General features: G+C 40.2%; 8 non-coding genes across 8 annotated transcripts; all 8 read right to left on the bottom strand.

Annotated features, from left to right (window-relative positions):
- Positions 1-301: 301 nt before the first annotated feature.
- Positions 302-383, bottom strand: TRNAS-AGA (transfer RNA serine (anticodon AGA)). Its single transcript has one exon. It is a non-coding gene; the product is annotated as a tRNA-Ser (tRNA).
- Positions 384-2,971: 2,588 nt separating this feature from the next.
- TRNAH-GUG (transfer RNA histidin (anticodon GUG)) lies at positions 2,972-3,043 on the bottom strand. The gene has a single exon. It is a non-coding gene; the product is annotated as a tRNA-His (tRNA).
- A 1,281-nt stretch (positions 3,044-4,324) lies between these two features.
- On the bottom strand, positions 4,325-4,406 carry TRNAS-AGA (transfer RNA serine (anticodon AGA)). The gene has a single exon. It is a non-coding gene; the product is annotated as a tRNA-Ser (tRNA).
- Positions 4,407-8,348: 3,942 nt separating this feature from the next.
- TRNAS-AGA (transfer RNA serine (anticodon AGA)) lies at positions 8,349-8,430 on the bottom strand. The gene has a single exon. It is a non-coding gene; the product is annotated as a tRNA-Ser (tRNA).
- A 2,588-nt stretch (positions 8,431-11,018) lies between these two features.
- On the bottom strand, positions 11,019-11,090 carry TRNAH-GUG (transfer RNA histidin (anticodon GUG)). Its single transcript has one exon. It is a non-coding gene; the product is annotated as a tRNA-His (tRNA).
- Positions 11,091-12,371: 1,281 nt separating this feature from the next.
- On the bottom strand, positions 12,372-12,453 carry TRNAS-AGA (transfer RNA serine (anticodon AGA)). Its single transcript has one exon. It is a non-coding gene; the product is annotated as a tRNA-Ser (tRNA).
- A 3,933-nt stretch (positions 12,454-16,386) lies between these two features.
- TRNAS-AGA (transfer RNA serine (anticodon AGA)) lies at positions 16,387-16,468 on the bottom strand. Its single transcript has one exon. It is a non-coding gene; the product is annotated as a tRNA-Ser (tRNA).
- A 3,941-nt stretch (positions 16,469-20,409) lies between these two features.
- On the bottom strand, positions 20,410-20,491 carry TRNAS-AGA (transfer RNA serine (anticodon AGA)). Its single transcript has one exon. It is a non-coding gene; the product is annotated as a tRNA-Ser (tRNA).
- Between the last annotated feature and the right edge of the window lie 2,651 nt (positions 20,492-23,142).

Raw genomic sequence — 23,142 nt, 5'->3', positions numbered from 1 at the left:
AGTGTGTTTGCCAATCCAGCCAGCACTTTTGTTCTATTTCTCTCTTTGCGTCTTTTATTGGTAAAGTAACTTTCAAGTGCATGCGCAGGTATGAATGAGAGAGCAACGGTATAATAATTTGAAGCGTTTACACCAGTGCTAAAGTAGGAATGAGGTGTAGCAAAGACATGAAAGAGGTAGCGATAACAAATATGTGGAGAGGCAATAGTGACACAAAAATAAGCCACCTATTTATAAAACTGAAATGGAAGAAATACTAAAGGTTAACTTCTGAAATTGTAGCCGATAATAAAAAGATTCTCGTTGTTGGCAGGATTCGAACCTGCGCGGGGATACCACAATGGATTTCTAGTCCATCGCCTTAACCACTCGGCCACAACAACTTGCTGTAAGCTGCCTACAAATATTTTGTTTGAAAGTTTTGAAGTTTTCCCACATCAAAGTACTGATATTCTGCAATGCGCTTTTTAAAAACAATGTTTTTTTCATCATGCACGTTCTGTCCTAAAAACAAAAATTGCATGAGTATATCTCTGGATCTGTAAAAGGATACGCTTGCATTCAAACTCTCTTGTGGCACTCAAGTTTTTTGGACCCTGTTGCACTCTGTTTTTGCGCTGCTTTTAGTCTACGACCCATATTACAGAAGTCAACCATCTCTGAGTATTTGGGACTCCTTTGTAAGTGCCTTATCTTTAATCCTTGAAAAGCTCTATAATAAAGGGGTCTGTCAAAGATTGCTTGAAATGAAGATAAAAGAAGGCCCACTTGTCTCACCACATGCAGTAGAGAAACCTGATGTTTTACTCATGTTATCCTTAGTTCAGTTTTTGTTAGACCTGGCATCCTTAAGGTGGCCTACCAGCAACCTTTTTGCTTTTCACCTCACGTTTTGCTGTATCTTTATGTTGGCCTTAGGACTCTAATCACTTTATCACTACTGTGAGAAAGTGGCTCTGTATATACTGTTCCCAAATAGGTACAGTGTGCACAGAGTCCCCAGTCCCCAGAGGTTTGGCAGAGGCTAAAGTTAGATATAACCTTACTCTCTAAAGTGGTAGCTTGCCGAGCAGTAAGGCAGTATCAGAGTACAGTGTAAAACATTTGTTGTACACACTCAGTCAGCAAATGGTCTCACACACTCAAGAACTGAACTCTAGGCCATTGGTTTGCATACAAAAGATATTGTTGTTTTATTTTAGAACCAACAATAGGTATCAAAATATACTTTCTCAGAATGAGATGCTTTAGTTAAATACTTTGCAATAGGCAATTGACTTTTGCAGGTCATAGTTACAGTTTATTGCAATAGGCAACACAATTTGAATCACAATAATACATTGCGCTCAATGGGAATTTTAAGTTATATGCAATTAATTACTTTCAGGATTACTTTTCTAAATCCAGGACTGGATCCTAGATTCAGTCCTGGGACAGTTCTTGGAAACAAGTGAGTAAATTCGTTTTAGTTACTGTTGTGATTTTTAAGCAATATTTTGCTATTTTAAAAGTTGACACTTAGAAACTTTTGCTGATCAAATTACCAATGTTATCCTATGGAAGGAAATTCACTTAGCAGGTAAGTGGGGTTATGGTTACTTTTTCTAGGTCAGTGTTGGATCCTAGATCCAGCACTACTGTACCACCTGTAAGCAGTTGAGAAACTGCGTTTAAGTTATACAGGCGATTTTTAAGGAATATTTACATGTTTGCAAAATCGACACTTAGAAGAAATTTCACAGAAAAACAGTCAATGGTTTCCTATGGAAGAAAATTCAAGTTACGGGTAAAGTACGTTCTCGTTACTTTTGTAATCCAGTGCTGGGCTCCTAGGCTCAGTACTGGGACATCTATCTAAAACAGGTAAACAATTACGTTTTCACAGTTGGTACGATTTTTAAAGAATATTTGTAAGTTTCAAAAATCGACACTTAGAAAATTTTCAGCAAAAAGCAGGCAATGATATCCCATGGAAGGAAATTCGAGTTACTGGTAAGTACGGTTAAAATTACTTTTCAGGGTCAGTACTGAGCTCCAAGATGCAGCACTGAGGTCTCTCCTGATAACAGGTGAGTAAATCAGAATTCGTTGTTCGGCTGATTTTAGATGAATATTTTAAAGTTCCAAAACTCCACACCACTTAGAAGAATTTCCAAGTGAAACCACTCAATGTTAGCCTATGGAAGAAAAGTGAGTTATCGGCTTTTAGGTAAGTACTCAACTGGCAGAGTTATGGTTCTGGGCATAGACTCAGGGGTCTCCCAGGGGAGTCCCAGCCTACTTGCCAAGCCTTAAACTCCCCTTTTATTACATATAATTTACACCTAAGGTAGGCCCTAGGTAGTCCTAGGTGCATGATGCTATGTAAGTAAAAAATAAGATATGTACTTTGGTGGTTCGCGTGTCCTGTAAGTACCAAACAGTCTATTTCATTTTTCACTACTGTGAGGTCTACCCCTCTCATAGGTTAGCTCTCTGTATTCCCCTATACTTTTTATTTGGTAATTCCATATCGGAGAGGAGTAGCTTTATTTATTTATTGAAAATCCTACTTACTGGTGAGGTTGGATTTAACTTTACTATTTTAGAAATGCCACTTTTAGAGAGTGAACATGTCTCTGCACTTACTGCTCTATTTGCCTGAAACCTGGCCCCAATACACGTCTGGATTGGGCTGGGTGACAGCAAAATTTGTGCCTTCCCTCTAGAGAGCCACAACACAGGTCACTCAACTGCACCTGGGGGGTGAGCTCCGCTCCCCCTCCACCCCCAATAGGTTCAAGAACGATAATTTATGTAAGTAAATACATTATAGCTACAGCTTAAAATCATGCGAGTTTAAATCATTTGTTGTTAGATGGTTTAAATATTTGAAAGGATCTGTTTTTAATAGACATTTTACAAAAACCACTGGTACATTTGCTAATTCTGTAAAATTAACACCCAACTGCCGTGACATTGCCAACCACAATGCCGTGACTCGGATTCGAACCGAGGTTGCTGCGGCCACAACGCAGAGTACTAACCACTATACGATCACGGCAAGCTACTTGGGCTCAACGACATACAATGACATGGAGAATTTATAATTCGGAACACTCAGGGCTGTTCCTGTGATAGGCTGGATGTATTCATTGCTTCCTCATTCCTCATTCAGAGGCTGCGTCTCCTCAGTGGTTGATAGGCTGAAACCGTTTCCTGGACGCCTGCTTGTGAAATGCCAGGAGTCAAAGATCACACATTACACTTGCGGACCTGTGATGGGACAACAATGCAGAGAAACCCACCTGGCACAGGCCTTCTATTCTGTCTATTAGACCTGCATCTTCCCTGCACCTTTCAAGCCATTTGTATGTGAAGCAAGAAAGAGTTAGAGAGTGATCCATCTACACTTTTATAGGGAGGATGTCGCCGTGAGCTCCTCCCAGCTAATCACACGAACAGCAGAAAAGCAAGATAAATACACAGTTGAGGGGTGGGCTGCATGGTTATGTTTTTGAGTAAATATTGAAACTGACCTCAGTGGCTCATTAGCAGAGCTGCGGCTAATGACTGGTGCCAAATGATGATGAAGCAAGCACAATGGCTCGTAGGGGACCCACAACACGCTTTTCTTAGCTCACTGAATTAAAGTATAAACTTCCGCCGTGTGTAAGTGGTAAAGGCTTGGTAATATGGTTCCTTTTCCAATTCAAGTCTGACAACAAGAGGCAGGAACCACGTGGCTTCGGAAGCTCAGGAAAGTAGCCACCAACCACAGAGAAAGAGAGAACTGGCAGTATGAGAGGTGGAGAAAACAGAAGCGGGAGCAAGGAGCTCAAATGAGATTGATGGCGTTTAAATAGAGCGCGTAAAGGAACAGTTACACAGCTAAGAAATGGGAAAGACAGACTAGGGAAAAAAACACAGAAAGAGCCTGTAGATGAAATTCTCTTCCTGGGACAGCAGGTTAAGAGAAATTACACATGGGGAGGTTAAGCATGTAACACGGGGGAGAATAAAAAAGAAAATGCAGTTTTATGAAGTGTGTTTGCCAATCCAGCCAGCACTTTTGTTCTATTTCTCTCTTTGCGTCTTTTATTGGTAAAGTAACTTTCAAGTGCATGCGCAGGTATGAATGAGAGAGCAACCGTATAATAATTTGAAGCGTTTACACCAGTGCTAAAGTAGGAATGAGGTGTAGCAAAGACATGAAAGAGGTAGCGATAACAAATATGTGGAGAGGCAATAGTGACACAAAAATAAGCCACCTATTTATAAAACTGAAATGGAAGAAATACTAAAGGTTAACTTCTGAAATTGTAGCCGATAATAAAAAGATTCTCGTTGTTGGCAGGATTCGAACCTGCGCGGGGATACCCCAATGGATTTCTAGTCCATCGCCTTAACCACTCGGCCACAACAACTTGCTGTAAGCTGCCCACAAATATTTTGTTTGAAAGTTTTGAAGTTTTCCCACATCAAAGTACTGATATTCTGCAATGCGCTTTTTAAAAACAATGTTTTTTTCATCATGCACGTTCTGTCCTAAAAATAAAAATTGCATGAGTATATCTCTGGATCTGTAAAAGGATACGCTTGCATTCAAACTCTCTTGTGGCACTCAAGTTTTTTGGACCCTGTTGCACTCTGTTTTTGTGCTGCTTTTAGTCTACGACCCATATTACAGAAGTCAACCATCTCTGATTATTTGGGACTCCTTTGTAAGTGCCTTATCTTTAATCCTTGAAAAGCTCTATAATAAAGGGGTCTGTCAAAGATTGCTTGAATGGAAGATAAAAGAAGGCCCACTTGTCTCACCAAATGCAGTAGAGAAACCTGATGTTTTACTCATGTTATCCTTAGTTCAGTTTTTGTTAGACCTGGCATCCTTAAGGTGGCCTACCAGCAACCTTTTTGCTTTTCACCTCACGTTTTGCTGTATCTTTACGTTGGCCTTAGGACTCTAATCACTTTATCACTACTGTGAGAAAGTGGCTCTGTATATACTGTTCCCAAATAGGTACAGTGTGCACAGAGTCCCCAGTCCCCAGAGGTTTGGCAGAGGCTAAAGTTAGATATAACCTTACTCTCTAAAGTGGTAGCTTGCCGAGCAGTAAGGCAGTATCAGAGTACAGTGTAAAACATTTGTTGTACACACTCAGTCAGCAAATGGTCTCACACACTCAAGAACTGAACTCTAGGCCATTGGTTTGAATACAAAAGATATTGTTGTTTTATTTTAGAACCAACAATAGGTATCAAAATATACTTTCTCAGAATGAGATGCTTTAGTTAAATACTTTGCAATAGGCAATTGACTTTTGCAGGTCATAGTTACAGTTTATTGCAATAGGCAACACAATTTGAATCACAATAATACATTGAGCTCAATGGGAATTTTAAGTTATATGCAATTAATTACTTTCAGGATTACTTTTCTAAATCCAGGACTGGATCCTAGATTCAGTCCTGGGACAGTTCTTGGAAACAAGTGAGTAAATTCGTTTTAGTTACTGTTGTAATTTTTAAGCAATATTTTGCTATTTTAAAAGTTGACACTTAGAAACTTTTGCTGATCAAATTACCAATGTTATCCTATGGAAGGAAATTCACTTAGCAGGTAAGTGGGGTTATGGTTACGTTTTCTAGGTCAGTGTTGGATCCTAGATCCAGCACTACTGTACCACCTGTAAGCAGTTGAGAAACTGCGTTTAAGTTATACAGGCGATTTTTAAGGAATATTTACATGTTTGCAAAATCGACACTTAGAAGAAATTTCACAGAAAAACAGTCAATGGTTTCCTATGGAAGAAAATTCAAGTTACGGGTAAAGTACGTTCTCGTTACTTTTGTAATCCAGTGCTGGGCTCCTAGGCTCAGTACTGGGACATCTATCTAAAACAGGTAAACAATTACGTTTTCACAGTTGGTACGATTTTTAAAGAATATTTGTAAGTTTCAAAAATCGACACTTAGAAAATTTTCAGCAAAAAGCAGGCAATGATATCCCATGGAAGGAAATTCGAGTTACTGGTAAGTACGGTTAAAATTACTTTTCAGGGTCAGTAACGAGCTCCAAGATGCAGCACTGAGGTCTCTCCTGATAACAGGTGAGTAAATCAGAATTCGTTGTTCGGCTGATTTTAGATGAATATTTTAAAGTTCCAAAACTCCACACCACTTAGAAGAATTTCCAAGTGAAACCACTCAATGTTAGCCTATGGAAGAAAAGTGAGTTATCGGCTTTTAGGTAAGTACTCGACTGGCAGAGTTATGGTTCTGGGCATAGACTCAGGGGTCTCCCAGGGGAGTCCCAGCCTACTTGCCAAGCCTTAAACTCCCCTTTTATTACATATAATTTACACCTAAGGTAGGCCCTAGGTAGTCCTAGGTGCATGATGCTATGTAAGTAAAAAATAAGATATGTACTTTGGTGGTTCGCGTGTCCTGTAAGTACCAAACAGTCTATTTCATTTTTCACTACTGTGAGGTCTACCCCTCTCATAGGTTAGCTCTGTGTATTCCCCTATACTTTTAATTTGGTAATTCCATATCGGAGAGGAGTAGCTTTATTTATTTATTGAAAATCCTACTTACTGGTGAGGTTGGATTTAACTTTTCTATTTTAGAAATGCCACTTTTAGAGAGTGAACATTTCTCTGCACTTACTGCTCTATTTGCCTGAAACCTGGCCCCAATACACGTCTGGATTGGTCTGGGTGACAGCAAAATTTGTGCCTTCTCTCTAGAGAGCCACAACACAGGTCACTCAACTGCACCTGGGGGGTGAGCTCCGCTCCCCCTCCACCCCCAATAGGTTCAAGAACGATAATTTATGTAAGTAAATACATTATAGTTACAGCTTATAATCATGCGAGTTTAAATCATTTGTTGTTAGATGGTTTAAATATTTGAAAGGATCTGTTTTTAATAGACATTTTACAAAAACCACTGGTACATTTGCTAATTCTGTAAAATTAACACCCAACTGCCGTGACATTGCCAACCACAATGCCGTGACTTGGATTCGAACCGAGGTTGCTGCGGCCACAACGCAGAGTCCTAACCACTATACGACCATGGCGAGCTACTTGGGCTCAACGACATACAGTGACATGGAGAATTTATAATTCGGAACACTCAGGGCTGTTCCTGTGATAGGCTGGATGTATTCATTGCTTCCTCATTCCTCATTCAGAGGCTGCGTCTCCTCAGTGGTTGATAGGCTGAAACCGTTTCCTGGCCGCCTGCTTGTGAGATGCCAGGAGTCAAAGATCACACATTACACTTGCGGACCTGTGATGGGACACCAATGCAGAGAAACCCACCTGGCACAGACCTTCTATTCTGTCTATTAGACCTGCATCTTCCCTGCACCTTTCAAGCCATTTGTATGTGAAGCAAGAAAGAGTTAGAGAGTGATCCATCTACACTTTTATAGGGAGGATGTCGCCGTGAGCTCCTCCCAGCTAATCACACGAACAGCAGAAAAGCAAGATAAATACACAGTTGAGGGGTGGGCTGCATGGTTATGTTTTTGAGTAAATATTGAAACTGACCTCAGTGGCTCATTAGCAGAGCTGCGGCTAATGACTGGTGCCAAATCATGATGAAGCAAGCACCATGGCTCGTAGGGGACCCACAACACGCTTTTCTTAGCTCACTGAATTAAAGTATAAACTTCCGCCGTGTGTGAGTGGTAAAGGCTTGTTAATATGGTTCCTTTTCCAATTCAAGTCTGACAACAAGAGGCAGGAACCACGTGGCTTCGGAAGCTCAGGAAAGTAGCCACCAACCACAGAGAAAGAGAGAACTGGCAGTATGAGAGGTGGAGAAAACAGAAGCGGGAGCAAGGAGCTCAAATGAGATTGATGGCGTTTAAATAGAGCGCGTAAAGGAACAGTTACACAGCTAAGAAATGGGAAAGACAGACTAGGGAAAAAAACACAGAAAGAGCCTGTACATGAAATTCTCTTCCTGGGACAGCAGGTTAAGAGAAATTACACATGGGGAGGTTAAGCATGTAACATGGGGGAGAATAAAAACAGAAAATGCAGTTTTATGAAGTGTGTTTGCCAATCCAGCCAGCACTTTTGTTCTATTTCTCTCTTTGCGTCTTTTATTGGTAAAGTAACTTTCAAGTGCATGCACAGGTATGAATGAGAGAGCAACCGTATAATAATTTGAAGCGTTTACACCAGTGCTAAAGTAGGAATGAGGTGTAGCAAAGACATGAAAGAGGTAGTGATAACAAATATGTGGAGAGGCAATAGTGACACAAAAATAAGCCACCTATTTATAAAACTGAAATGGAAGAAATACTAAAGGTTAACTTCTGAAATTGTAGCCGATAATAAAAAGATTCTCGTTGTTGGCAGGATTCGAACCTGCGCGGGGATACCCCAATGGATTTCTAGTCCATCGCCTTAACCACTCGGCCACAACAACTTGCTGTAAACTGCCTACAAATATTTTGTTTGAAAGTTTTGAAGTTTTCCCACATCAAAGTACTGATATTCTGCAATGCGCTTTTTAAAAACAATGTTTTTTTCATCATGCACGTTCTGTCCTAAAAATAAAAATTGCATGAGTATATCTCTGGATCTGTAAAAGGATACGCTTGCATTCAAACTCTCTTGTGGCACTCAAGTTTTTTGGACCCTGTTGCACTCTGTTTTTGTGCTGCTTTTAGTCTACGACCCATATTACAGAAGTCAACCATCTCTGATTATTTGGGACTCCTTTGTAAGTGCCTTATCTTTAATCCTTGAAAAGCTCTATAATAAAGGGGTCTGTCAAAGATTGCTTGAATGGAAGATAAAAGAAGGCCCACTTGTCTCACCAAATGCAGTAGAGAAACCTGATGTTTTACTCATGTTATCCTTAGTTCAGTTTTTGTTAGACCTGGCATCCTTAAGGTGGCCTACCAGCAACCTTTTTGCTTTTCACCTCACGTTTTGCTGTATCTTTATGTTGGCCGTAGGACTCTAATCACTTTATCACTACTGTGAGAAAGTGGCTCTGTATATACTGTTCCCAAATAGGTACAGTGTGCACAGAGTCCCCAGTCCCCAGAGGTTTGGCAGAGGCTAAAGTTAGATATAACCTTACTCTCTAAAGTGGTAGCTTGCCGAGCAGTAAGGCAGTATCAGAGTACAGTGTAAAACATTTGTTGTACACACTCAGTCAGCAAATGGTCTCACACACTCAAGAACTGAACTCTAGGCCATTGGTTTGCATACAAAAGATATTGTTGTTTTATTTTAGAACCAACAATAGGTATCAAAATATACTTTCTCAGAATGAGATGCTTTAGTTAAATACTTTGCAATAGGCAATTGACTTTTGCAGGTCATAGTTACAGTTTATTGCAATAGGCAACACAATTTGAATCACAATAATACATTGAGCTCAATGGGAATTTTAAGTTATATGCAATTAATTACTTTCAGGATTACTTTTCTAAATCCAGGACTGGATCCTAGATTCAGTCCTGGGACAATTCTTGGAAACAAGTGAGTAAATTCGTTTTAGTTACTGTTGTGATTTTTAAGCAATATTTTGCTATTTTAAAAGTTGACACTTAGAAACTTTTGCTGATCAAATTACCAATGTTATCCTATGGAAGGAAATTCACTTAGCAGGTAAGTGGGGTTATGGTTACGTTTTCTAGGTCAGTGTTGGATCCTAGATCCAGCACTACTGTACCACCTGTAAGCAGTTGAGAAACTGCGTTTAAGTTATACAGGCGATTTTTAAGGAATATTTACATGTTTGCAAAATCGACACTTAGAAGAAATTTCACAGAAAAACAGTCAATGGTTTCCTATGGAAGAAAATTCAAGTTACGGGTAAAGTACGTTCTCGTTACTTTTGTAATCCAGTGCTGGGCTCCTAGGCTCAGTACTGGGACATCTATCTAAAACAGGTAAACAATTACGTTTTCACAGTTGGTACGATTTTTAAAGAATATTTGTAAGTTTCAAAAATCGACACTTAGAAAATTTTCAGCAAAAAGCAGGCAATGATATCCCATGGAAGGAAATTCGAGTTACTGGTAAGTACGGTTAAAATTACTTTTCAGGGTCAGTACTGAGCTCCAAGATGCAGCACTGAGGTCTCTCCTGATAACAGGTGAGTAAATCAGAATTCGTTGTTCGGCTGATTTTAGATGAATATTTTAAAGTTCCAAAACTCCACACCACTTAGAAGAATTTCCAAGTGAAACCACTCAATGTTAGCCTATGGAAGAAAAGTGAGTTATCGGCTTTTAGGTAAGTACTCGACTGGCAGAGTTATGGTTCTGGGCATAGACTCAGGGGTCTCCCAGGGGAGTCCCAGCCTACTTGCCAAGCCTTAAACTCCCCTTTTATTACATATAATTTACACCTAAGGTAGGCCCTAGGTAGTCCTAGGTGCATGATGCTATGTAAGTAAAAAATAAAATATGTACTTTGGTGGTTCGCGTGTCCTGTAAGTACCAAACAGTCTATTTCATTTTTCACTACTGTGAGGTCTACCCCTCTCATAGGTTAGCTCTGTGTATTCCCCTATACTTTTTATTTGGTAATTCCATATCGGAGAGGAGTAGCTTTATTTATTTATTGAAAATCCTACTTACTGGTGAGGTTGGATTTAACTTTACTATTTTAGAAATGCCACTTTTAGAGAGTGAACATGTCTCTGCACTTACTGCTCTATTTGCCTGAAACCTGGCCCCAATACACGTCTGGATTGGGCTGGGTGACAGCAAAATTTGTGCCTTTCCTCTAGAGAGCCACAACACAGGTCACTCAACTGCACCTGGGGGGTGAGCTCCGCTCCCCCTCCACCCCCAATAGGTTCAAGAACGATAATTTATGTAAGTAAATACATTATAGCTACAGCTTATAATCATGCGAGTTTAAATCATTTGTTGTTAGATGGTTTAAATATTTGAAAGGATCTGTTTTTAATAGACATTTTACAAAAACCACTGGTACATTTGCTAATTCTGTAAAATTAACACCCAACTGCCGTGACATTGCCAACCACAATGCCGTGACTCGGATTCGAACCGAGGTTGCTGCGGCCACAACGCAGAGTACTAACCACTATACGATCACGGCGAGCTACTTGGGCTCAACGACATACAATGACATGGAGAATTTATAATTCGGAACACTCAGGGCTGTTCCTGTGATAGGCTGGATGTATTCATTGCTTCCTCATTCCTCATTCAGAGGCTGCGTCTCCTCGGTGGTTGATAGGCTGAAACCGTTTCCTGGCCGCCTGCTTGTGAAATGCCAGGAGTCAAAGATCACACATTACACTTGCAGACCTGTGATGGGACACCAATGCAGAGAAACCCACCTGGCACAGGCCTTCTATTCTGTCTATTAGACCTGCATCTTCCCTGCACCTTTCAAGCCATTTGTATGTGAAGCAAGAAAGAGTTAGAGAGTGATCCATCTACACTTTTATAGGGAGGATGTCGCCGTGAGCTCCTCCCAGCTAATCACACGAACAGCAGAAAAGCAAGATAAATACACAGTTGAGGGGTGGGCTGCATGGTTATGTTTTTGAGTAAATATTGAAACTGACCTCAGTGGCTCATTAGCAGAGCTGCGGTTAATGACTGGTGCCAAATGAGGATGAAGCAAGCACAATGGCTCGTAGGGGACCCACAACACGCTTTTCTTAGCTCACTGAATTAAAGTATAAACTTCCGCCGTGTGTGAGTGGTAAAGGCTTGTTAATATGGTTCCTTTTCCAATTCAAGTCTGACAACAAGAGGCAGGAACCATGTGGCTTCGGAAGCTCAGGAAAGTAGCCACCAACCACAGAGAAAGAGAGAACTGGCAGTATGAGAGGTGGAGAAAACAGAAGCGGGAGCAAGGAGCTCAAATGAGATTGATGGCGTTTAAATAGAGCGCGTAAAGGAACAGTTACACAGCTAAGAAATGGGAAAGACAGACTAGGGAAAAAAACACAGAAAGAGCCTGTACATGAAATTCTCTTCCTGGGACAGCAGGTTAAGAGAAATTACACATGGGGAGGTTAAGCATGTAACACGGGGGAGAATAAAAAAGAAAATGCAGTTTTATGAAGTGTGTTTGCCAATCCAGCCAGCACTTTTGTTCTATTTCTCTCTTTGCGTCTTTTATTGGTAAAGTAACTTTCAAGTGCATGCACAGGTATGAATGAGAGAGCAACCGTATAATAATTTGAAGCGTTTACACCAGTGCTAAAGTAGGAATGAGGTGTAGCAAAGACATGAAAGAGGTAGTGATAACAAATATGTGGAGAGGCAATAGTGACACAAAAATAAGCCACCTATTTATAAAACTGAAATGGAAGAAATACTAAAGGTTAACTTCTGAAATTGTAGCCGATAATAAAAAGATTCTCGTTGTTGGCAGGATTCGAACCTGCGCGGGGATACCCCAATGGATTTCTAGTCCATCGCCTTAACCACTCGGCCACAACAACTTGCTGTAAGCTGCCTACAAATATTTTGTTTGAAAGTTTTGAAGTTTTCCCACATCAAAGTACTGATATTCTGCAATGCGCTTTTTAAAAACAATGTTTTTTTCATCATGCACGTTCTGTCCTAAAAATAAAAATTGCATGAGTATATCTCTGGATCTGTAAAAGGATACGCTTGCATTCAAACTCTCTTGTGGCACTCAAGTTTTTTGGACCCTGTTGCACTCTGTTTTTGTGCTGCTTTTAGTCTACGACCCATATTACAGAAGTCAACCATCTCTGATTATTTGGGACTCCTTTGTAAGTGCCTTATCTTTAATCCTTGAAAAGCTCTATAATAAAGGGGTCTGTCAAAGATTGCTTGAATGGAAGATAAAAGAAGGCCCACTTGTCTCACCAAATGCAGTAGAGAAACCTGATGTTTTACTCATGTTATCCTTAGTTCAGTTTTTGTTAGACCTGGCATCCTTAAGGTGGCCTACCAGCAACCTTTTTGCTTTTCACCTCACGTTTTGCTGTATCTTTACGTTGGCCTTAGGACTCTAATCACTTTATCACTACTGTGAGAAAGTGGCTCTGTATATACTGTTCCCAAATAGGTACAGTGTGCACAGAGTCCCCAGTCCCCAGAGGTTTGGCAGAGGCTAAAGTTAGATATAACCTTACTCTCTAAAGTGGTAGCTTGCCGAGCAGTAAGGCAGTATCAGAGTACAGTGTAAAACATTTGTTGTACACACTCAGTCAGCAAATGGTCTCACACACTCAAGAACTGAACTCTAGGCCATTGGTTTGAATACAAAAGATATTGTTGTTTTATTTTAGAACCAACAATAGGTATCAAAATATACTTTCTCAGAATGAGATGCTTTAGTTAAATACTTTGCAATAGGCAATTGACTTTTGCAGGTCATAGTTACAGTTTATTGCAATAGGCAACACAATTTGAATCACAATGAGCTCAAGGGGAATTTTAAGTTATATGCAATTAATTACTTTCAGGATTACTTTTCTAAATCCAGGACTGGATCCTAGATTCAGTCCTGGGACAGTTCTTGGAAACAAGTGAGTAAATTCGTTTTAGTTACTGTTGTGATTTTTAAGCAATATTTTGCTATTTTAAAAGTTGACACTTAGAAACTTTTGCTGATCAAATTACCAATGTTATCCTATGGAAGGAAATTCACTTAGCAGGTAAGTGGGGTTATGGTTACGTTTTCTAGGTCAGTGTTGGATCCTAGATCCAGCACTACTGTACCACCTGTAAGCAGTTGAGAAACTGCGTTTAAGTTATACAGGCGATTTTTAAGGAATATTTACATGTTTGCAAAATCGACACTTAGAAGAAATTTCACAGAAAAACAGTCAATGGTTTCCTATGGAAGAAAATTCAAGTTACGGGTAAAGTACGTTCTCGTTACTTTTGTAATCCAGTGCTGGGCTCCTAGGCTCAGTACTGGGACATCTATCTAAAACAGGTAAACAATTACGTTTTCACAGTTGGTACGATTTTTAAAGAATATTTGTAAGTTTCAAAAATCGACACTTAGAAAATTTTCAGCAAAAAGCAGGCAATGATATCCCATGGAAGGAAATTCGAGTTACTGGTAAGTACGGTTAAAATTACTTTTCAGGGTCAGTAACGAGCTCCAAGATGCAGCACTGAGGTCTCTCCTGATAACAGGTGAGTAAATCAGAATTCGTTGTTCGGCTGATTTTAGATGAATATTTTAAAGTTCCAAAACTCCACACCACTTAGAAGAATTTCCAAGTGAAACCACTCAATGTTAGCCTATGGAAGAAAAGTGAGTTATCGGCTTTTAGGTAAGTACTCGACTGGCAGAGTTATGGTTCTGGGCATAGACTCAGGGGTCTCCCAGGGGAGTCCCAGCCTACTTGCCAAGCCTTAAACTCCCCTTTTATTACATATAATTTACACCTAAGGTAGGCCCTAGGTAGTCCTAGGTGCATGATGCTATGTAAGTAAAAAATAAGATATGTACTTTGGTGGTTCGCGTGTCCTGTAAGTATCAAACAGTCTATTTCATTTTTCACTACTGTGAGGTCTACCCCTCTCATAGGTTAGCTCTGTGTATTCCCCTATACTTTTAATTTGGTAATTCCATATCGGAGAGGAGTAGCTTTATTTATTTATTGAAAATCCTACTTACTGGTGAGGTTGGATTTAACTTTACTATTTTAGAAATGCCACTTTTAGAGAGTGAACATTTCTCTGCACTTACTGCTCTATTTGCCTGAAACCTGGCCCCAATACACGTCTGGATTGGGCTGGGTGACAGCAAAATGTGTGCCTTCCCTCTAGAGAGCCACAACACAGGTCACTCAACTGCACCTGGGGGGTGAGCTCCGCTCCCCCTCCACCCCCAATAGGTTCAAGAACGATAATTTATGTAAGTAAATACATTATAGTTACAGCTTAAAATCATGCGAGTTTAAATCATTTGTTGTTAGATGGTTTAAATATTTGAAAGGATCTGTTTTTAATAGACATTTTACAAAAACCACTGGTACATTTGCTAATTCTGTAAAATTAACACCCAACTGCCGTGACATTGCCAACCACAATGCCGTGACTCGGATTCGAACCGAGGTTGCTGCGGCCACAACGCAGAGTCCTAACCACTATACGACCATGGCGAGCTACTTGGGCTCAACGACATACAGTGACATGGAGAATTTATAATTCGGAACACTCAGGGCTGTTCCTGTGATAGGCTGGATGTATTCATTGCTTCCTCATTCCTCATTCAGAGGCTGCGTCTCCTCAGTGGTTGATAGGCTGAAACCGTTTCCTGGCCGCCTGCTTGTGAAATGCCAGGAGTCAAAGATCACACATTACACTTGCGGACCTGTGATGGGACACCAATGCAGAGAAACCCACCTGGCACAGACCTTCTATTCTGTCTATTAGACCTGCATCTTCCCTGCACCTTTCAAGCCATTTGTATGTGAAGCAAGAAAGAGTTAGAGAGTGATCCATCTACACTTTTATAGGGAGGATGTCGCCGTGAGCTCCTCCCAGCTAATCACACGAACAGCAGAAAAGCAAGATAAATACACAGTTGAGGGGTGGGCTGCATGGTTATGTTTTTGAGTAAATATTGAAACTGACCTCAGTGGCTCATTAGCAGAGCTGCGGCTAATGACTGGTGCCAAATCATGATGAAGCAAGCACCATGGCTCGTAGGGGACCCACAACACGCTTTTCTTAGCTCACTGAATTAAAGTATAAACTTCCGCCGTGTGTGAGTGGTAAAGGCTTGTTAATATGGTTCCTTTTCCAATTCAAGTCTGACAACAAGAGGCAGGAACCACGTGGCTTCGGAAGCTCAGGAAAGTAGCCACCAACCACAGAGAAAGAGAGAACTGGCAGTATGAGAGGTGGAGAAAACAGAAGCGGGAGCAAGGAGCTCAAATGAGATTGATGGCGTTTAAATAGAGCGCGTAAAGGAACAGTTACACAGCTAAGAAATGGGAAAGACAGACTAGGGAAAAAAACACAGAAAGAGCCTGTAGATGAAATTCTCTTCCTGGGACAGCAGGTTAAGAGAAATTACACATGGGGAGGTTAAGCATGTAACACAGGGGAGAATAAAAAAGAAAATGCAGTTTTATGAAGTGTGTTTGCCAATCCAGCCAGCACTTTTGTTCTATTTCTCTCTTTGCGTCTTTTATTGGTAAAGTAACTTTCAAGTGCATGCGCAGGTATGAATGAGAGAGCAACCGTATAATAATTTGAAGCGTTTACACCAGTGCTAAAGTAGGAATGAGGTGTAGCAAAGACATGAAAGAGGTAGAGATAACAAATATGTGGAGAGGCAATAGTGACACAAAAATAAGCCACCTATTTATAAAACTGAAATGGAAGAAATACTAAAGGTTAACTTCTGAAATTGTAGCCGATAATAAAAAGATTCTCGTTGTTGGCAGGATTCGAACCTGCGCGGGGATACCCCAATGGATTTCTAGTCCATCGCCTTAACCACTCGGCCACAACAACTTGCTGTAAGCTGCCTACAAATATTTTGTTTGAATCTTTTGAAGTTTTCCCACATCAAAGTACTGATATTCTGCAATGCGCTTTTTAAAAACAATGTTTTTTTCATCATGCACGTTCTGTCCTAAAAACAAAAATTGCATGAGTATATCTCTGGATCTGTAAAAGGATACGCTTGCATTCAAACTCTCTTGTGGCACTCAAGTTTTTTGGACCCTGTTGCACTCTGTTTTTGCGCTGCTTTTAGTCTACGACCCATATTACAGATGTCAACCATCTCTGAGTATTTGGGACTCCTTTGTAAGTGCCTTATCTTTAATCCTTGAAAAGCTCTATAATAAAGGGGTCTGTCAAAGATTGCTTGAATGGAAGATAAAAGAAGGCCCACTTGTCTCACCAAATGCAGTAGAGAAACCTGATGTTTTACTCATGTTATCCTTAGTTCAGTGTTTGTTAGACCTGGCATCCTTAAGGTGGCCTACCAGCAACCTTTTTGCTTTTCACCTCACGTTTTGCTGTATCTTTATGTTGGCCTTAGGACTCTAATCACTTTATCACTACTGTGAGAAAGTGGCTCTGTATATATTGTTCCCAAATAGGTACAGTGTGCACAGAGTCCCCAGTCCCCAGAGGTTTGGCAGAGGCTAAAGTTAGATATAACCTTACTCTCTAAAGTGGTAGCTTGCCGAGCAGTAAGGCAGTATCAGAGTACAGTGTAAAACATTTGTTGTACACACTCAGTCAGCAAATGGTCTCACACACTCAAGAACTGAACTCTAGGCCATTGGTTTGAATACAAAAGATATTGTTGTTTTATTTTAGAACCAACAATAGGTATCAAAATATACTTTCTCAGAATGAGATGCTTTAGTTAAATACTTTGCAATAGGCAATTGACTTTTGCAGGTCATAGTTACAGTTTATTGCAATAGGCAACACAATTTGAATCACAATAATACATGGAGCTCAATGGGAATTTTAAGTTATATGCAATTAATTACTTTCAGGATTACTTTTCTAAATCCAGGACTGGATCCTAGATTCAGTCCTGGGACAGTTCTTGGAAACAAGTGAGTAAATTTGTTTTAGTTACTGTTGTGATTTTTAAGCAATATTTTGCTATTTTAAAAGTTGACACTTAGAAACTTTTGCTGATCAAATTACCAATGTTATCCTATGGAAGGAAATTCACTTAGCAGGTAAGTGGGGTTATGGTTACGTTTTCTAGGTCAGTGTTGGATCCTAGATCCAGCACTACTGTACCACCTGTAAGCAGTTGAGAAACTACGTTTAAGTTATACAGGCGATTTTTAAGGAATATTTACATGTTTGCAAAATCGACACTTAGAAGAAATTTCACAGAAAAACAGTCAATGGTTTCCTATGGAAGAAAATTCAAGTTACGGGTAAAGTACGTTCTCGTTACTTTTGTAATCCAGTGCTGGGCTCCTAGGCTCAGTACTGGGACATCTATCTAAAACAGGTAAACAATTACGTTTTCACAGTTGGTACGATTTTTAAAGAATATTTGTAAGTTTCAAAAATCGACACTTAGAAAATTTTCAGCAAAAAGCAGGCAATGATATCCCATGGAAGGAAATTCGAGTTACTGGTAAGTACGGTTAAAATTACTTTTCAGGGTCAGTACCGAGCTCCAAGATGCAGCACTGAGGTCTCTCCTGATAACAGGTGAGTAAATCAGAATTCGTTGTTCGGCTGATTTTAGATGAATATTTTAAAGTTCCAAAACTCCACACCACTTAGAAGAATTTCCAAGTGAAACCACTCAATGTTAGCCTATGGAAGAAAAGTGAGTTATCGGCTTTTAGGTAAGTACTCGACTGGCAGAGTTATGGTTCTGGGCATAGACTCAGGGGTCTCCCAGGGGAGTCCCAGCCTACTAGCCAAGCCTTAAACTCCCCTTTTATTACATATAATTTACACCTAAGGTAGGCCCTAGGTAGTCCTAGGTGCATGATGCTATGTAAGTAAAAAATAAGATATGTACTTTGGTGGTTCGCGTGTCCTGTAAGTACCAAACAGTCTATTTCATTTTTCACTACTGTGAGGTCTACCCCTCTCATAGGTTAGCTCTGTGTATTCCCCTATACTTTTTATTTGGTAATTCCATATCGGAGAGGAGTAGCTTTATTTATTTATTGAAAATCCTACTTACTGGTGAGGTTGGATTTAACTTTACTATTTTAGAAATGCCACTTTTAGAGAGTGAACATTTCTCTGCACTTACTGCTCTATTTGCCTGAAACCTGGCCCCAATACACGTCTGGATTGGGCTGGGTGACAGCAAAATTTGTGCCTTCCCTCTAGAGAGCCACAACACAGGTCACTCAACTGCACCTGGGGGGTGAGCTCCGCTCCCCCTCCACCCCCAATAGGTTCAAGAACGATAATTTATGTAAGTAAATACATTATAGCTACAGCTTATAATCATGCGAGTTTAAATCATTTGTTGTTAGATGGTTTAAATATTTGAAAGGATCTGTTTTTAATAGACATTTTACAAAAACCACTGGCACATTTGCTAATTCTGTAAAATTAACACCCAACTGCCGTGACATTGCCAACCACAATGCCGTGACTCGGATTCAAACCAAGGTTGCTTCGGCCACAACGCAGAGTACTAACCACTATACGATCACGGCGAGCTACTTGGGCTCAACGACATACAGTGACATGGAGAATTTATAATTCGGAACACTCAGGGCTATTCCTGTGATAGGCTGGATGTATTCATTGCTTCCTCATTCCTCATTCAGAGGCTGCGTCTCCTCAGTGGTTGATAGGCTGAAACCGTTTCCTGGCCGCCTGCTTGTGAAATGCCAGGAGTCAAAGTTCACACATTACACTTGCGGACCTGTGATGGGACACCAATGCAGAGAAACCCACCTGGCACAGACCTTCTATTCTGTCTATTAGACCTGCATCTTCCCTGCATCTTTCAAGCCATTTGTATGTGAAGCAAGAAAGAGTTAGAGAGTGATCCATCTACACTTTTATAGGGAGGATGTCGCCGTGAGCTCCTCCCAGCTAATCACACGAACAGCAGAAAAGCAAGATAAATACACAGTTGAGGGGTGGGCTGCATGGTTATGTTTTTGAGTAAATATTGAAACTGACCTCAGTGGCTCATTAGCAGAGCTGCGGCTAATGACTGGTGCCAAATCATGATGAAGCAAGCACCATGGCTCGTAGGGGACCCACAACACGCTTTTCTTAGCTCACTGAATTAAAGTATAAACTTCCGCCGTGTGTGAGTGGTAAAGGCTTGTTAATATGGTTCCTTTTCCAATTCAAGTCTGACAACAAGAGGCAGGAACCACGTGGCTTCGGAAGCTCAGGAAAGTAGCCACCAACCACAGAGAAAGAGAGAACTGGCAGTATGAGAGGTGGAGAAAACAGAAGCGGGAGCAAGGAGCTCAAATGAGATTGATGGCGTTTAAATAGAACGCGTAAAGGAACAGTTACACAGCTAAGAAATGGGAAAGACAGACTAGGGAAAAAAACACAGAAAGAGCCTGTAGATGAAATTCTCTTCCTGGGACAGCAGGTTAAGAGAAATTACACATGGGGAGGTTAAGCATGTAACACGGGGGAGAATAAAAAAGAAAATGCAGTTTTATGAAGTGTGTTTGCCAATCCAGCCAGCACTTTTGTTCTATTTCTCTCTTTGCGTCTTTTATTGGTAAAGTAACTTTCAAGTGCATGCGCAGGTATGAATGAGAGAGCAACCGTATAATAATTTGAAGCGTTTACACCAGTGCTAAAGTAGGAATGAGGTGTAGCAAAGACATGAAAGAGGTAGCGATAACAAATATGTGGAGAGGCAATAGTGACACAAAAATAAGCCACCTATTTATAAAACTGAAATGGAAGAAATACTAAAGGTTAACTTCTGAAATTGTAGCCGATAATAAAAAGATTCTCGTTGTTGGCAGGATTCGAACCTGCGCGGGGATACCCCAATGGATTTCTAGTCCATCGCCTTAACCACTCGGCCACAACAACTTGCTGTAAGCTGCCTACAAATATTTTGTTTGAATCTTTTGAAGTTTTCCCACATCAAAGTACTGATATTCTGCAATGCGCTTTTTAAAAACAATGTTTTTTTCATCATGCACGTTCTGTCCTAAAAACAAAAATTGCAGGAGTATATCTCTGGATCTGTAAAAGGATACGCTTGCATTCAAACTCTCTTGTGGCACTCAAGTTTTTTGGACCCTGTTGCACTCTGTTTTTGTGCTGCTTTTAGTCTACGACCCATATTACAGAAGTCAACCATCTCTGATTATTTGGGACTCCTTTGTAAGTGCCTTATCTTTAATCCTTGAAAAGCTCTATAATAAAGGGGTCTGTCAAAGATTGCTTGAATGGAAGATAAAAGAAGGCCCACTTGTCTCACCAAATGCAGTAGAGAAACCTGATGTTTTACTCATGTTATCCTTAGTTCAGTTTTTGTTAGACCTGGCATCCTTAAGGTGGCCTACCAGCAACCTTTTTGCTTTTCACCTCACGTTTTGCTGTATCTTTATGTTGGCCTTAGGACTCTAATCACTTTATCACTACTGTGAGAAAGTGGCTCTGTATATACTGTTCCCAAATAGGTACAGTGTGCACAGAGTCCCCAGTCCCCAGAGGTTTGGCAGAGGCTAAAGTTAGATATAACCTTACTCTCTAAAGTGGTAGCTTGCCGAGCAGTAAGGCAGTATCAGAGTACAGTGTAAAACATTTGTTGTACACACTCAGTCAGCAAATGGTCTCACACACTCAAGAACTGAACTCTAGGCCATTGGTTTGCATACAAAAGATATTGTTGTTTTATTTTAGAACCAACAATAGGTATCAAAATATACTTTCTCAGAATGAGATGCTTTAGTTAAATACTTTGCAATAGGCAATTGACTTTTGCAGGTCATAGTTACAGTTTATTGCAATAGGCAACACAATTTGAATCACAATAATACATTGCGCTCAATGGGAATTTTAAGTTATATGCAATTAATTACTTTCAGGATTACTTTTCTAAATCCAGGACTGGATCCTAGATTCAGTCCTGGGACAGTTCTTGGAAACAAGTGAGTAAATTCGTTTTAGTTACTGTTGTGATTTTTAAGCAATATTTTGCTATTTTAAAAGTTGACACTTAGAAACTTTTGCTGATCAAATTACCAATGTTATCCTATGGAAGGAAATTCACTTAGCAGGTAAGTGGGGTTATGGTTACTTTTTCTAGGTCAGTGTTGGATCCTACATCCAGCACTACTGTACCACCTGTAAGCAGTTGAGAAACTGCGTTTAAGTTATACAGGCGATTTTTAAGGAATATTTACATGTTTGCAAAATCGACACTTAGAAGAAATTTCACAGAAAAACAGTCAATGGTTTCCTATGGAAGAAAATTCAAGTTACGGGTAAAGTACGTTCTCGTTACTTTTGTAATCCAGTGCTGGGCTCCTAGGCTCAGTACTGGGACATCTATCTAAAACAGGTAAACAATTACGTTTTCACAGTTGGTACGATTTTTAAAGAATATTTGTAAGTTTCAAAAATCGACACTTAGAAAATTTTCAGCAAAAAGCAGGCAATGATATCCCATGGAAGGAAATTCGAGTTACTGGTAAGTACGGTTAAAATTACTTTTCAGGGTCAGTACTGAGCTCCAAGATGCAGCACTGAGGTCTCGCCTGATAACAGGTGAGTAAATCAGAATTCGTTGTTCGGCTGATTTTAGATGAATATTTTAAAGTTCCAAAACTCCACACCACTTAGAAGAATTTCCAAGTGAAACCACTCAATGTTAGCCTATGGAAGAAAAGTGAGTTATCGGCTTTTAGGTAAGTACTCAACTGGCAGAGTTATGGTTCTGGGCATAGACTCAGGGGTCTCCCAGGGGAGTCCCAGCCTACTTGCCAAGCCTTAAACTCCCCTTTTATTACATATAATTTACACCTAAGGTAGGCCCTAGGTAGTCCTAGGTGCATGATGCTATGTAAGTAAAAAATAAGATATGTACTTTGGTGGTTCGCGTGTCCTGTAAGTACCAAACAGTCTATTTCATTTTTCACTACTGTGAGGTCTACCCCTCTCATAGGTTAGCTCTGTGTATTCCCCTATACTTTTTATTTGGTAATTCCATATCGGAGAGGAGTAGCTTTATTTATTTATTGAAAATCCTACTTACTGGTGAGGTTGGATTTAACTTTACTATTTTAGAAATGCCACTTTTAGAGAGTGAACATGTCTCTGCACTTACTGCTCTATTTGCCTGAAACCTGGCCCCAATACACGTCTGGATTGGGCTGGGTGACAGCAAAATTTGTGCCTTCCCTCTAGAGAGCCACAACACAGGTCACTCAACTGCACCTGGGGGGTGAGCTCCGCTCCCCCTCCACCCCCAATAGGTTCAAGAACGATAATTTATGTAAGTAAATACATTATAGCTACAGCTTAAAATCATGCGAGTTTAAATCATTTGTTGTTAGATGGTTTAAATATTTGAAAGGATCTGTTTTTAATAGACATTTTACAAAAACCACTGGTACATTTGCTAATTCTGTAAAATTAACACCCAACTGCCGTGACATTGCCAACCACAATGCCGTGACTCGGATTCGAACCGAGGTTGCTGCGGCCACAACGCAGAGTACTAACCACTATAC

The sequence above is a fragment of the Triturus cristatus genome, chromosome 12 (assembly GCF_964204655.1).
Source record: "Triturus cristatus chromosome 12, aTriCri1.1, whole genome shotgun sequence".
NCBI lineage: Eukaryota > Metazoa > Chordata > Amphibia > Caudata > Salamandridae > Triturus > Triturus cristatus.
The sequence above is the reverse complement of the archived record's forward strand: the minus strand, read 5'-3'. Positions and strand labels throughout refer to the sequence as shown.